The following is a 14216-nucleotide window of genomic DNA, read 5'->3' as shown; positions in this document are numbered from 1 at the left end:
AAGGCCAAGCCCATCCCGAGAAGCATGGTTTACTAAAGGGTTAACTATGAAAAAAAATTCCTCAAGGTAAGACATTAAGGAAAGTCAATTTTTTTGGAAGAGGGGAAAAATAACAAATCCAAAGTAAGGATATAGTTTAAAGCTCTTCTGGCATGAGAGTAACCACAAACTCCTGGCAGAGAATCACAGCTACTCCTGGAATGAGAAGCTGTGGTTTGAATGAATCAGTGAGCAGCCATTCCGAAAAAGGCCTCCAGAGTCTTGAGGATCAAGATACTTGAATGCAAACACCTGTCTTCCAAGGTCTCAATCAAATAACCAGAAAGGTTTTAAAGGAAAGAAGCCATAATCATAGTTCTATTTCTTAACATTACTTTATGCTAGGAATTCAGACGTGACTATGGAGTTGTCTCCTCTTTTATGGACCTTACCTTCTCTTTGGGGAGACAAACTGACATAGTTGGGGAGCTTGGTGGAGGGAGGTGATAGTCTGTTGCAATTAGCCAGGAGAGGAGATTAAGAAAGCAGTGAAGGGTGGGTGAACTTTTTAGCTAAGGACATTCTTGTTCTGCTGGCTCTTAATTGCAGGCTCAATGAGCAGTCACTGGAGGGAATAGATCTTACGGAGGATGGACTTAGCTCAGGTCTCTTTAGAATGGACAAGTGAACCTGGAGAAAGACAGTCAAATCTGTGCAGACATTAAAGTTCACTTGAACGTGCTCCATCCCTGAGCCAAAGATAGGACAAATATGCAGCACTTCTTAAGGACAGAGGAGTGGTTTTTAAGGTTCTCCAAGAATGAAGCCCAGGGAACCGAGATGGCCAGTTGTCAAACTGTGACTTTGCTCTTTGGACGGTGTACCCACCAAGGGTATTGGCCTTTTATACATTTCCATTTCTCTTTAATACATGTCAGGTGATGAGGACGTGGGCACAAGTGTTTGACACCTTGTCGAGGCGACTTTGGGTACCTGCCTAGAAACGCGGGCACGGCTACAACTGCGTCACACATGTTGCCGCCCATCCTGCTCCCCGGCTCCGTGATCACGGCAGAGTGGTTCCTTGTTGACCTGTCCATCTCCTCTGTGACATCATAACCCATGAAAAGACCGGAGAGTATTAACTTGGCTTTTTTAAAGTCAAAGGAACAGATCTAATATGGAGTCAGATTTGTTCTTTCCTATTTCAGTATTGCCATGGAGAAGACAGTTTGGGCAGCTTTTTGTAGGGTCCTCGAGGCTTTCTCCCTCAGCCTCTGGGGGCCTCTATTGAAAACCCTTCATAGCTGTCTGGCCTGCTGGAAAACCACTCCGACTGTTTTGCCTTAAGATGTGTTCAGTTTATAATTCATCTCTACTCCTTGGAAAACAACTCAATAAAAACTCAGTTGGTTTTCCACCAGCCATGGGCAGGGGTGAGGGATACCTTGTTATTAATTCATAAAATAATAATAATAATAAAAATAGTAATAATAAAAATAGTAATAATAATAATAATAATAATAATAATAATAATAATAATAATAATAATAATAATAAAAGAAGTCTTAAAACAGCACTGGGCACATAGGTGAGTCAATAAATGCTTCCTGGCTTAAATCAAAAGTGATGACTCAGTGATTCCATGGCTGCTGTATTTGCTGAGCTAGTTACTCCTTTGCTCCATTACACATTTTTTAACTGAAAAAGAAATACATGCAAATGGTTTAAAAAAATTCAAACAGAGCACAAAAATACACAATTGAAAGAAGTTTTCCCTCATCCTCTCTTCTTTCAGCCCTCCCTGGAGATGCCACTGTTTACTATCCTTTGGGTGCTTTTCCAGATATGCTATGCACATTCCCACATATGTATGTAAATTCCTTTAAAGTTTTAGTTATTTTTAACTTAAAGGGATTTAAATCCTCAAGTGGCTTCTGCCTGGTAATAGAACAGAACAAATCTGACTCCATATTAGATCTTTTCCTTTGACTTTAACCCTATGCTCTGTCTCCTAGGCTTCATCTTGCTTGTAAAACAATGTTGCTTAGAGCCTGAAATATACAGGAGAACCTATTCTGAAGGCTCTGATCTTTAAGTATATTTAACACATTTTCATTCATAAAAAGATAAGAAATTGCAGAATAGAAAATAACGTTTGTTTTGTTAGAGGTTTACAGAGATTTGACCCAGGCAGATAGCTGCAAGAACAAAGGATTCTAACAAGAAGGAATTCCTACACCAAGAAGATTGCAACAACCAAGCACGTAGGAAAGGAGCCTGAATTCTGACTTGGGGAGATGGTTTTCCAGGACATTAGTTTGCCATCTAGGTCTACAGAAACTTGCTATTCCATGCCCCAACACCTGGTCTCCCAACTTATTGGCCTGTCCTGCACTGAAGAGAATGAATTTGGATTTGGTAGCACTCCAATATACCTAGCAAGCTGGGCACTGGAACTGAGTGTTATGGAAACAACAGGCCAGCCAAGGAACAATCACCACTCGGAGTGTTGGCGTACTCAGATTTATTATGCCGGCGGGCTCAGAGGGGCTTCTGCTCCGAAGTTCTGAGCACCCACCTCCAAGACATACACATGAAGTTTTAAAGGGTTAATTACAAGTAAGGGTGTATTAGCCAATAAGGCTCAAGCAACAAAAAGGAAGGAATCAGCACACTGGTGCTTGTCAACTTGTAATAGACACTTGTTGAGCTTCGATTTACGACTTAGCTTGTTAGCCCAGTAAACTGACACTAAACTTCAGATTTACGAGTTAGCCCAGCAGAATTTAGATCAGTAAACCGACACTTATCACACTTAGATTTGTGACTTAGCTTGTTAGCCCAGCTGGGCTTTTCCTTCACATGAGGACAGCTCTCCCACACCCAGGGAACTACTGTGAGCCCTTGATGGTTCCACTAGGGTGGAGTGTGGTTTACCCAGGACGGATGGGGACTATGCACCAACACTCAGGCAGTCTGCTCTGTCTGGGGCTCTGATCTTGAACCACCCCGCTCCCTGCCAGCCCAACACCTGGGACAGTGGAGCTAAGGCAAAGATCGTGCCTGCCTGTTTCCCAGCGTGTAAAAGGGGAATATGTACTCTTCCCAAGGTAGTTCTGAGCGACAACACCTGCGGGTGCTTGGTTCCCAGACCAACAGAAAACCCTGCTCTGCTTGGGGGCAACAGGTGTGATACCCGTAGGGGTTCTGCAGCAGCATCGGATGGAGGGCTGGATCAGGGAGGTAAAACTTGAGCTGCGGGCCTTGAAGTGTTACAGAAGGGTACAGAGGCAGGACTGCCGCCTTCTTCAGGGTGCCACCAGAGGTAAAGCTTTTTCTCTCCATCCCCGCTAGGACCTTACCCTTTCCAGATCCCTCCCTTCTCTCTGCTCTTCCGGTCCATCTGTCTCCCTCCACTTTTTCCCTCCTCTCCTCCCCCTCCCATCTTTTCCCTCCCTCACTGCCCCACCTTCTCTCGCAGAACCCAGAGCGGATTGCTGGCCCTCCTGCGCATGGGCGGTCGGTGTCAGCTGGACCGCGGGTTGGAAGCTCCATCTCCGAGCCGGGGATTAGCCCCAAAGGCTTCTCAGCTCTGTCGCTCGGCAGGCCTTTAGCTCCTGCCAGGGTCCGGTGCCTCTGGCTGTGGAAGTGCAATGTGGGGTCTCCCGGGAAAGGGGTCAGGTGGCTGCGGGAGGGCGGTCCGCGTGTCACAGACCACGAGGGCGTGAGTCAGCCTGTGTTCAGCTGAATTGCTCTGGCCAGACCCCTCTGCCCGCGCCACCTGCCCCAGTGCCCCAGTGCCACAGCTTCCCGGGGCCAGGTGTGCACCTGCCGCCTCTCACCCAGCCGGGCTCCCCTCAGTCCGCTGCTGGCGTCCCCTTCCCCTCTCTCGCCCGCGAGTCCTCTCCTCCCGGGCTTCCTCTCCTCGGCCACCGGCCCGTCCCCACAACTGGGCGGGCTGCGTCCCAGGCGGGCGGGGTCTGCGGACCCGGACGGGGCAGCTGGGGCTGGGGCTGGGGATGGCCTCCGAGCGGGGCTGCAGCCCGCGTTTCCACCCATTTCCCTGCCCCGTGACTCCGGGGCTGCCCTGGTCTTCCTTTCCCGCTCCCTGAGGAACAGCTCAGTGGCGTCTGCGCTGCTCCCTGGGCTGAGAGCCTCCGGCTGTAAAGCCCAGCTACTGGTGGAGTCGGGAAAAGGGATCCTCAGTGCCAAGCGAGCTTCTGTCTCCTCCCTCAGTGTTTCTGCCCCAGGTAAGTACCTTGAACACTTTCAGGTGTTATGATGGCGGTGCTTGTTGGTGTCATGTGTTTTTATAGTGAGAGGGATTACAGTGTTGAAAGCAGGGCTTGGTTCAGTTAAAATTGAGCTGAAGGCATAAGGCTGTGTCATCCTCCTTCCTTCCCTCTCCCAGGGTGAAACGTGTGACCATCGATTTTAAAAAGACAGTTACATTCCCTAACTAGCCCAGCCCAGCTTGGTGTGTTAACAGGAACAGCACCACCAGAGGCGTTGGAGACCCAGGGACATTGCAGTCCTAAAGAGCTCCTGGCACAGTTTGGTTTGTTTTGGTTTTTTGTTTTTCTTAAATTGTGGGGCAGACTAAGTAGTATAGAGGGAAAAATAATTGTCAAGAAATATTTTTTCATATAACAGCTTTATTGTGATATTGTTCACACACCATGAAGTCCACCCATTTAAATGGTACAATTCAGCAGCTTTTAGCATATTTACAGTTGTGCAACAATTATTATCCTAAACGTTTTCATCACATCAGAAAGACCAGTGGAAATGAATGACCAATCCACCCCTCCCCAGTGGTGGTTCTAAAGAAGTTTCTTGGCTATTCTTGACCATAAATTAACTTGTTACATTCCATGAAAAATCTGGTAGGAATTCTAATCAGAATTGCAATGAATCTGTCTATCAAAATAGGAAGAATTATTGTCTTTATGGCATAAACTTCTTCTACCCATGAATATAACTGGGACCCTATATTTTCATCTCTCCAGAGCCTGGCCCAAGGGAAGTCCTCACTAATTTTTGGGCTTGTGAATGATGAGATTCTATACATCATTAGTTGCAACTGTAGCCTTTCACATAAGAGAAAATTAACCTCAGTGAAGCCAAGTGACTCTCTGATGGTCAGAAAGAGTGACAGCCAGTGCTGGAGTGATCCAGTGGACTTGGTGCTTGCAACCAAAATTCTTCAGCAGCTACAGCTAAGGGGATTAGAGTGTTCTTTTATTTTTTCTTAATGGCGTTGCTTTTATTTTTACTTATTTTTTTAAATTAATTTTTATTGAAGTGTAGTCAATTTACAATGTTAGTTTCAGGTGTACAGCAGAGATTCAGTTATGAACATATGCATATGTGTATAAATATGTTTTAGATTGTTTTTAGTACAACTCATTACAAGAAATTGAATATAGTTCCCTGTGCTATATAGTAGGTCCTTGTCATTTATTTTATATTTATTAACGTGTATCTGTTAATCCCCCCTTTCCTGCCTGCTAACCACAGTTGGCTTTCTATGTCCATGAGTCCATTTCTAGGAGCACCATTTTTCTTAGTAATATATGCTGGTTGGCTGCTTTCAGTTTCAGTAATTCCATCTGTGGGTGCTTTTCTTCTGGTGGCCTTTATGTGGTTTGTACACGTGGTAATAGAGGTCTGTATTTGGGAGAACTCCAGGCCTCGTGTAGTCCCTGGTACAGAGTTCCCACTGAGTTGATTCTTGAACTGGGAAAAAAACATAGTAAATGTTGGAATTTCCAATATGGTTGAGACTTCCAGGTTTCTATAACCTGCTTAGCCCACCTTAATATTGGCTGCACCCTTACTTGGTAATTTGGTGGAATTCCATGGTATGGTGGTGTAGAGACAGGGCCTTTTATGCTTATTCTCTTTCCTTTTTCTAACACTCATTCTCCTGGGTCTCCCAGATCCTCCCCCAGCAGTGCCCAGGGCTGGCTTGGTGCTGCGCTGAGGATATATTTATAAATAAGGACCTTTCCTCATCTCTTCTGAGCCTCCATTTTTTTCTCTGCACAATGAGGGCTTAGACTAGATATGTGCTTTTCAGTTTCCTTTAAAGCCATGTTTCCTTTGAGAAACAGAAAATGCAAATCACTCCTCCCATCCCAACCCTTTAGATTTTGATACAGCCTCCAAGGAGTGACATAGCACTTTGTGGAAAATTGATGTGATTGTGATTCCAGGTGGCACAGAAAAGACTCTTCAGAGATTTATTGCAGGGAGAGAGCAGGAAAGGTGCAGTATGTCACACTTTCTAGTGTGAGCACTGGAGCAGTGGCTTGGATTTAAATACGGTGTCTGACGTGGCCTCTCTCTAATCATGTACAATGTGATAAACTTCTCTACCTCAGTTTTTCTTGATGTGTCAAGTTGGCGTGATAATATTTTAGGGCTTTTGTGAAACATTATACACATAATCCATTTGTGTTTCGGTAGAAATAAGACCTGCTAGGGATTCAGGGATTTGTTTAAAAAAAAAAAATCTTGTCCATAGCAATCTGTCGGTGTGTATTTTGAATTTCCTGTAGGGTGAGGGTTGAGTCTAAAGTCCATCGTGGGACAGGTGGCCCATAGTTTTCTGTGCGCCTGATTGCCCCCTCCTCCCCAGTCCTCTTCCTCAGTCCAGGATTAAGTTCCCTAGTAGATTTACACAGAGGTCTTGTGGAAATGGCTTTTCATTTTATTGTTTCACCAAGAAGGGCTGCCATCATGATCTCTGTGGTCAGGTTTTGAAGGGCTGCCATCATGATATCTAGTCAGGTGAAGGCTATGCAATTGGGAGTTTCTATTTAATAAAAAGAAAAAAATTACAAATAGAAAATTAGAACAAGGGTGATGACAGGAGCTCTTGGAAGTGGGCACCATTAGTTTTGTTAGCTTCAGGTGCAGTGGCCTCTTGCCACGAGGACCCATCCTCTTGCTCTGAAGTTGGAGGGACCAATGGGTTGAGTGGGAATGTTAACTGAGTGTATCTCATGTGCTGGCATTGTCCTATTTGTGCTTTGTGTTCCTTATTTGAGACAGTGAGCTCATTTAACCTCAATAGCCTCTTTAAAAAATTAGACTTTTTATTTTGAGATATAATGTAGATTCCCATGTAGTTGTAAGAGATAATATGGAGAGGGCCTATGGACCCTTTGTATAGTTTTCCTTAATGGTTCCAACTTGCAAGTTTGGGGTACAATTCATTACTGACTCACTAACAATTTGAGGTTTGTTTTATTGCCCTAATTTTATTCACGATTAAACTGGGGCTTAGAGAATCACACAGGCCTGACCAGGTCACCCACATTGTTAGTGTCGAGACGGGTGGAACGTGGGCTTGGGATTTCCATGCAGTACCATTATGATGGTCTGTGGCAGGGAGCAGCATTCACTTTGCTGGTTTATTCATTCATTCAACAAACATTATTGAGTAACCTCTGTGGGTCAGATGCTTTAATAGGGTTATCTGATTCTTCAGCAGTCCTGAGAATCAGGTAATGTTTATATTTTTTAATCTGAGAAAATTAGCTCTAAGAAGTTATAACCCCCCCAAAGGAAATATAGCTCATAAAGGAGCGATACTAAATTTGTACAGTCACCCCTTTTTATGCAGGTGGTACCCTAGGCATTTTACATTTGCAAACTTCTGTAATCCAGATATATTCATGTAAGAGAAAGATTTTTTTTTTAATTGAAGTATAGTCAAGTTTACAATGTTGTGTCAATTGCAAGGTTTTTTTTGAATTTTGAATTAAAAAATATTTTTTCAGGAGGGTAATTAGGTTTATTTATTTGTTTCATTTTTTAAAATGAGGTACTGGTGTTTGAACCCAGGACATCGTACATGCTAAGCACGTGCTCTACCACTGAATTGTACCCTCCTCCCCAAGGCAAGTTTTCTTATCCATTATTCTGAAGCTTAGGAGTTCAAATAAATTGGATAGAAAACCAGATCTTTTGATCCCACTGTAGTACTTTTCTTTATATTCTGCTGAAGGAGGATGGGGAAAGCACTTCCTTTGTTCATTTCCTTATTCAGCATTTTTCAGCAGTGACTTTGCATCAGGGCCTTGGTAGGTGCTTGGAAACAGAAAACAAGAAATGACCCTTCTCTGCAGGGCAGGAAGCCTAGACCAAAAGCTGGGTAATGTGATCCGAGCTACGGTAGCCATTTGAAGACTCTGAGGACAAACTGTACCCCCGGATTTACTTGAGATTCCCTTGCCTTCTGGTTGGTACACACCAGGTCACCGCAACCCAGATGGGCCTGCAGCCCACAGTACAGTATGTACTTCGATCTCCTCTCCCCTCTCGTCAGGGCCTGCAACATGAGCATCCCTGACTACGTGCAGTGTGCTGAGGACCACCAGACTTTCCCCGTGGTGGTCGAACACGTGGGGATCATCTCAGAGGAGAATTTCTTTTGCATCTATAAGTGAATCACCTTGGTGAGTCAGATCAGTCCGTGCAGCTCCCAGTGGGCAAACTGTATCCACTACAGTCACCACTATGCGCCCAAGAATGGGTGGAGCGACTTCCAGACCCACCGCAAGGTCTTGGGCCTTGTCATCATTACTGACTGCCTCTCGGCCAAGGCTTCGAAAAGCTCCACGTGCAGAGGAGCTGTATGGCACCACGCTCTATGACTCTCAGCTCTTTGACTTTCTGCTGCATGGGGAGGTGGCCGAGCAGCCGCGCACCGAAGTGGCCTTCAATTTACGAGGACTGCAGGGAGGTGGAGAAGAGGATCGACGACTTCACTGAGTCACTCTTCATCTTGCCCAAGTCCAAGTGGCTGGACGGTGCATCCGACAATTCTGGGGACAAGATCCTCCTTCTCTGCATCCCATTTGAGAAGGAGGACATCATGGGACTGGACACAGAAAGCAGGTAAGTTTACCTGGAGGCCAGTCCACCCTGGCTGTGTGCCGGGTCTCTTCCCTACATCCAGAAAGGGATCAGCAAGGAAGAGGACTCTCTTGTAGCCAAGGGTGGAGGGAGGTGCAGCCCGCCGGTTTACAGACATTTAAAAGTGAATCTGCCTTTGTTTCAGAGAGATCCTTTTAGGGTTATTGTGGACACTTACTCCAGCTTTTCAGCCAGGACCCTGGTGGGACCCCTGGAGTTGCTGTCCAATAGAGTATCCACAGCCACTGATGCTAGGAGAGCTGGGGAGGAGGCTGCTCTGAGCTGAGATTTGCTGTAGGTCAAATGAACATCAGACGCTGAGACTTGTCTAGTAAAAAGAATGTAAACTATCTTATCACTTCCTATATTGATTACATGTCAAAATGATAGTATTTTACATACAGTAGGTTAAGATTTGTTCTTAAAATCATTTTCTAGTATTTGTTTTTTGTTTGTTGGTTTGTTTCTTTGTTTACTGTTTTAAATGTGGCAACTGGGAAACTTTCTTTACATGGCTCTCATTTCATTTATGTTGGGCAGCCTGTCTTAAGATAGTCTCATCCCTTTGCTTGTAGATGAGATGCTGAATCCCGAGAGGCAGAACGAGGCGCTGGTTGAGTTGGGGCTGGAGCCGGTGTCTCCTGCCTCCCAGGCCCAGCACCTGTTCGGCTCAGGCCCTCTCTTCCTGCCCGACAGCCAGCATGCCATGTTGGGACATCAGAATCACCGCCAGGGACCTCCGAATGAACTCCTTATGCAGGGAAAGGCATATCACGGAGTATGGGAAAGAACAGGGAAATGTTCATCCTCACTTTGTCCCTGTGATTAAGTCAACGGCCCCATTTTGTCTCGGAATTACAGACGAGCTCTTCTGGGCTGCCTACCCCCCCCACCATCTGCTCTGTTTCCCCGTGTATCTATAGTGCTGTCCTTCGTGCAGAAGAGGGTGACATGCCTTTGCCGAGAGGTGGTCCCCCTTTGCTGGGGAGAGTGAGGGAAGCTGTGTGCCCACGGCCTACGGCCTCAGGCCTTGAGTCTGGAGAGAACTCATGGCGGTCTGACAGGTGACGGTCGGAGGACCTGGCACGGCTGCCGGGCCCACTGTGGAGGCGGTGCTCTGTGATTCTTGAAATTAACTAAGATCAGATTCTACTTTCTGGTTGTTGGTAAGTTGGAGGAGAAGATGCCAGAGAATTGATAAAAAGAATGTCCAGACCAGCCCTGTGAGTGATAGGCAGAGGTGACCCGAGTCCCCCACGTGTGTGAGGTGCCTAGCGGGCTCTGGATGAATTTTCTGTTCCTCCCGGACATAACTCTATGGCTTAAGGAAGAGGCAAGGCATGTCATGGCCTGTACTTGTCCTCACAGGGCCCTGTGATCTTCATGCCCGCACTCCCCTTCTGCTCCTTGGAGATGAGGTGTCAGGTTTAGGAGCCTGGGCACTGCTGAGGGCATAGCTGCCAGCACTGTGCTACACCGAGGCTGGCTCCGTTCACCTCACATGTCACCTCCTTCTGAGCCCCCAGGCGTCAGTCAAGGTAGGTGCATAGGTGCAACATACGCAGAGACCACGTTCTCCCCCTGGACAGATTGGTTGGTGAGCAGTGGAAGCCTAGAGCCCTGCCCCAGCCCCAGGCCAGTGCCTCCTCTTTTGTCATAGGAGGCACTGGTGACATTTTTGCTCAGCAACTGCTTGGCTCTGACTCTGCAGACCCACCAGAGAATGCCAACTTGTTTTTGCCTTTTGAAGTCTGCCCTTGGGATTTGGCGGAGTAGCTGGATGTGTGCTTAGCCCATAGTGGTTGACACTGTCACCATTGTTTACCCAGAACCTCGTGTACCAGGCATGGCTCCCGGCATCAAAATACAGCAGCGCATTAAACCTCCCTCCTGGTGGGTCTGTCTGTTTTGGTACCATAAGGGCTCAGCCAGCATCTTAACGTCAGTGAGATAACGTGGCCAGTGAGCTCGGGTCAACCACATTCTCCTCCAGTCACTTTTACTCAATTTTTGCTTTTACTATTCCACAGTCATTAATTTTTTAAACAATGCTTTGGTACAGGAACAGTCTAATTCTCTCCTGCTACTCTTGGTGGAAGTGAGTAAAACTGTCCAGCCTGAAATGCGACCACAATTTGTAGCTCAAAAGCTGCCTAGACGCATATAGGTGGAGTTTTGGTTAGGGGCGCTGATCACGTTGGGGTCCCCCGGCAGCGCCGCTCCCCTCAGGCCCCGGCAGCGCCGCTCCCCTCAGGCCCCTGCCTTCCCTGGAGCAGGAGGTGAGTGTGGGTCTCACCGTCCCAGCATCCCTGGCCTCACACACTCACATAAATTCTTGTACATGCTGTCAAAATCATTTTTGTTCTTGTGTGTTTCTAATTTTCTCTTGTTCCTCTTTTCCTTTTTCTTTATTCTTTTTCTCTTGTACTGCCCAGTGAGCATGTTGTTGCGTCTGAAAATGTGGGCTGTGCACACCCTGCATTGGAAATATCCAGATTGCCCTCCGTACTCTCTCCATCGCTTTAAAGAGCAAAAACTTAACAGTTACCTTGATCCATGTATTATCCTAGTCATTTTTTATTTTCTAATTTTTTGGAATATTTGCTTTGTTAGCACATCACCCACTGGTGTTTGATACCTGTTAAAATCCTTGCTTTGAGGAACCTGTTTGGTCCTCCTTATATTTGGTGACAAATGCGCCCTTATTCAATTTGTTTGATTGTTTTGAAGAAGTGAGATGCGAATTGATTTAGGCGGCTGCTGAGGGATTCTTTTCATGGAGTATTTAAACTTGTCAAGTCAAAGTCTGCAGCATCTTGCTCGATTCCTGCTTTTACACAAACGTGCTCTTCACGCGGTTCCTGGCTGTCACAGTGTGACGTGCGTGATGGCACTTCCTGGCCAGCGGTCACTGGTGAGAAAGTGGCAGGCTCATGGGTGTGCAGCTGCAGGGGACGCTGTTGGAGGAAGCAGTCACCGTTTACTTATTTAATTTTTTTTTTTTTTTTTGCATTCAACATCCCTGTGCCATTTACTTTACTTTGCCTTCATAAAGTGGCTTAGGGGGGTCTAAAATCCATGCCACTCTTGTGTTCCCTTTACGAGGCTGGTTTTTCTGAGTATCAGGAAAACATGGCCTTCTCCTAAGTAGCTGGCTCACCTGGATCTTGTTGACACAGCGACCGCTAAAGGGGACCGTAGCTTCCTCTCTTCTCCAGCCAGTGGGCATTCAGAGCCGGGTCTGTGCTTTGCCTCAGCAGCCGTGCAGGCCTCCCTGCCCCGGCCTTTACTTTTAACCCATGTTGGCATAAATAGCTGACTCCGTGTCTGTTGCAGCTGATGTCCACCACTGACGGCCGTGTAGTTAGTTTGCGGTAGGGAGTCTGCAACACCCCAGCCAACCTTGAAGGAAGAAGTTTTGGCCGACCTAGGACCTTGGATTCTCACCCCCATCATGGTTCATCTCACTCGGTGGAAGGGTTTGGCCACCACCATCATGCTGAACATGAGGCCTTGTTTCTCCTTTCATGCTCTGGTCCAAATGTGGACACTTCATTTATCACTGAATTTGTATCGCTTGAGACAGGCCATAATATCTGAATGAGTCCATCACATTCTGGATGGGGAACAGAACAGAAGTAAGTGTCACAATTAGATGGAGTCTAGGCTGTCCGTGTTGGCTAATGCTGGCTGGGATCTGTGATGGCCGGGCTGTGCCCTGGACACAGGCCTTTCCCGTGGCTCCCGAGAGCCCAGGGGTTGGAGTGAGAACAGCCTTGCCTGGGTTCCTCCATCCTCATCTGCTCACTGGCAAGTGTGTCTGCTAATTAGGAGCTCCCCCAGACCTCGGGCCCTTCAAAGCTCAGACCACGGGAGAACCTTGAGTCCCTTCTCCTGGGCCTCCTTTGTGAGAATACAGTGCCTTCTGAGGTGACCAGTGGCAGGAGATGCCTCCCCCTCCAGGGAGCACCCTACGGAGGACTGTTAGTCAGTGTACCATGCTGTGAACTTGGGGGGTTACGGCCATGGTCCCTGTAGAACCACATTTGAGATGGGCTTAGCGACGGAAATAATAGGACTGATTCCAGGCCAGGGATTAGGGGAGGGAACATTGGAAATTGAATGTGACCTCAAACACATAGTTGGGTGCTGGGGCTGTTACTAAAATGGGGAGTCTGGGAGGTACCTGCCAGGAATCGAATTCCAGAGTAAATGGTGAACATGAGGCATTTTTAAGATGCCATTTGTCATCCAAGTTAGGACTTCAAAGAGGCACTCGTGTCTATGAGATTGTGGCTCAGGTGAAGGAGCCGGACTATAGATACACGTTGGGAGTCGTCATTCTTAGCTGGTGTTCATAGCCTTGCATGTGAATTAGATCATCTCGAGAGCTGCAGACTGAGGCTGAGGGGGGGCAGGGCCCTGCCTGGGTTGGAGGAAAGCCCAGACCATGCAGCTTTGGTGTGTCAGTCAGCGGCATTTGCGATTTTCAGCCTAATGCCATTTATCTTTAAGGGGCCGGGGGGTGTGCAGGGCCAGCCAGGAAGAAATCTGAAGGGAGGGTCGTGGCCACGTGTGTGTCTTGGGAAGATGCAGAGTCTGCAGGGTCCTGGAGGGTAGACTTCTTAGAAGCTGGAGTTGGAGTGAGGAGTGGGCAGAAGGTAGTCACACTCACCTGTGAGGGAGGGGGGAGTCCTTGGGAGTCCCCACCCTACCGGACTCGCTTTCCCATGAACAGAAGGCAATCATACAGAGTATCTGAAGTGAGAAAGGATGGGTGCTGGGAGGGGAGCCAACCTGGAGAATGGTGCTTGGAAAGTTCTGGAATAGTCTCCCTGGAAAATAGAGTTAAAAATACCCAGAATCTTAAGAACGTTGATAGTGACTGGGGAGGAAGCAGTTTTTCTGGCCTCCTAAGGGTAAGTCATGTATCCGGGGATACACAGAAAAATCGGGCATTCTGTTCCGTGGTCTTGATCCTTACCGGGGGAACAGTGCAAGTTTAAAGGGGGAGAAGGGCAGTGGAGGGAAACTAGCCAGGCCCCGTGTCAGGTACCAGTCGGCCGCCCTACTTGCGTGTTGAATTCACATCCATGCCTCCCAGGTGGGCGGTGGCAGCCCCCTTTTGCAGATCGGGAAGCCTTCTCAGAGGGTTAAGGAATTGGTCCGTTTAGTGGCTAGTAAATGCTGCAGCAGAATTCAAGCAAGGCCTTGTCAGACTTCAAGGGCATGTTTTCTCTACTAATTCCGGTACCTCCCTGTTGAACCTGGAATGATGAATTGGGTCAGTTTTGGAGCCTTTCAGA

The 14216-nt window shown here is 47.2% G+C and overlaps 1 long non-coding RNA gene across 1 annotated transcript in view; it reads left to right on the top strand.

Annotated features, from left to right (window-relative positions):
• The window catches only part of LOC135320512 (uncharacterized), a 257975-nt gene that overhangs the window by 217834 nt on the left and 25925 nt on the right, over positions 1-14216 (top strand). Inside the window, exon 4 of the long non-coding RNA XR_010379680.1 lies at positions 8321-8892. This is a non-coding gene — a long non-coding RNA (uncharacterized LOC135320512). The remainder of the gene's footprint in view (positions 1-8320; positions 8893-14216) is intronic.

The sequence above is a fragment of the Camelus dromedarius genome, unplaced genomic scaffold (genome assembly GCF_036321535.1).
Source record: "Camelus dromedarius isolate mCamDro1 unplaced genomic scaffold, mCamDro1.pat HAP1_SCAFFOLD_176, whole genome shotgun sequence".
Taxonomy (NCBI): domain Eukaryota; kingdom Metazoa; phylum Chordata; class Mammalia; order Artiodactyla; family Camelidae; genus Camelus; species Camelus dromedarius.
The sequence above is the reverse complement of the archived record's forward strand: the minus strand, read 5'-3'. Positions and strand labels throughout refer to the sequence as shown.